This window comes from Orycteropus afer, unplaced genomic scaffold, assembly GCF_000298275.1.
Source record: "Orycteropus afer afer isolate SDZICR_OR568_19922 unplaced genomic scaffold, OryAfe1.0 scaffold00127, whole genome shotgun sequence".
NCBI classification, from domain to species: Eukaryota; Metazoa; Chordata; class Mammalia; order Tubulidentata; family Orycteropodidae; genus Orycteropus; species Orycteropus afer.
In genome coordinates this window covers 3,684,404-3,685,544 of record NW_006921714.1, presented here as the reverse complement: position 1 = coordinate 3,685,544, position 1,141 = coordinate 3,684,404, and positions in this window count along the sequence as shown.

The window sequence follows — 1,141 nt, the reverse complement described above, 5'->3', positions numbered from 1 at the left end:
GGGTTTGAACCGCCAGCCTTCTGGTTAGCAGTAAAGTGCCCTAGGCACTATGCTACCAGAGTTCCCAATAATATTATTAGTGGTTTTGAAGCAGACAAAAACAAAGAAACTAAAAAAAAGGAAAAAAAAATCTGGACAAGGTGGGGCAGGGCACCCAGGCTCTCTAGGAGCACACAGACTGGAATGGAATTCCTTTTAGCCTAGGTTTTAGTTGGGAGTGAGGGATGGCCTCATCTGCATTCACCAAGAGGGTGTGAGATACAAGAGTAACAAGGGGAATGTTATACCTTTTCAGTAGTGCGTGAGTCTGGGATGTCTTTGTGGTTCCTGGCAAGTGGAGCCTGTTCTTACGTCCCTGGAATCTGGGAGAACACTGTCGCTTTAAATACCCAAAATGTTCAAGCTACTTGTAAACATTCAAAATGGTGTGCCTTCCGGACAAGCAAAAGTCCACAGCTCAGCCCGCTTTCCTCTTAGCTGCTGCTTCCCCTTTTATTCCCCAGCCACCAGAGCAGTCCTCTGTGCAGTCTCTGCCTAGCAGGGCTGAGTTTTAGGTTAACTCTTAGGTCCTACCACCACTCAGCAATGTCCAAGCTGTCTATGTTGTCATGACCGCTGCCAGACTGCAGTTCCGTATGTCTCCTTTTTTGATATTTTCATGCAAATTCTTCTGCTAGTTGGAGCTTAGTCCATTTCTATATCCTTCCCTTCAAGGTTCAGGGATCCGGGATTATCTTCTGTATCTGTGCTAATTGGTTCCCATTTTCTTTTTTGAAGAGGGTCTGTGCAGTCTTTCTGCCTATTCCGCCATCTTACCGGAACTCCTAAAAGTTTATTTTTTTCCATATGGATATCAGATTGTCCTACCACCTTTCATTGAAAAGACCATCCTTCTCCCACTGCTATACAGTGCCACTTTTGTCCTAAATCAAGTGTTCATAAATATGTGGCTTTTTACTCTGGAACTTTTATTCTCACCCTGGGCCTTTTATTCTGTTCTGATTTTCTGTCATTGTGCCATTTTTCTGTGGCTCTATGTTGTTGTTGTTGTTGTTGTTAGGTGCCGTCGAGTTACTTCTGACTCATAGCAACCCCATGCACAGCAGAACGAAACACCGCCTGGTCATGTGCCAGCTCCATG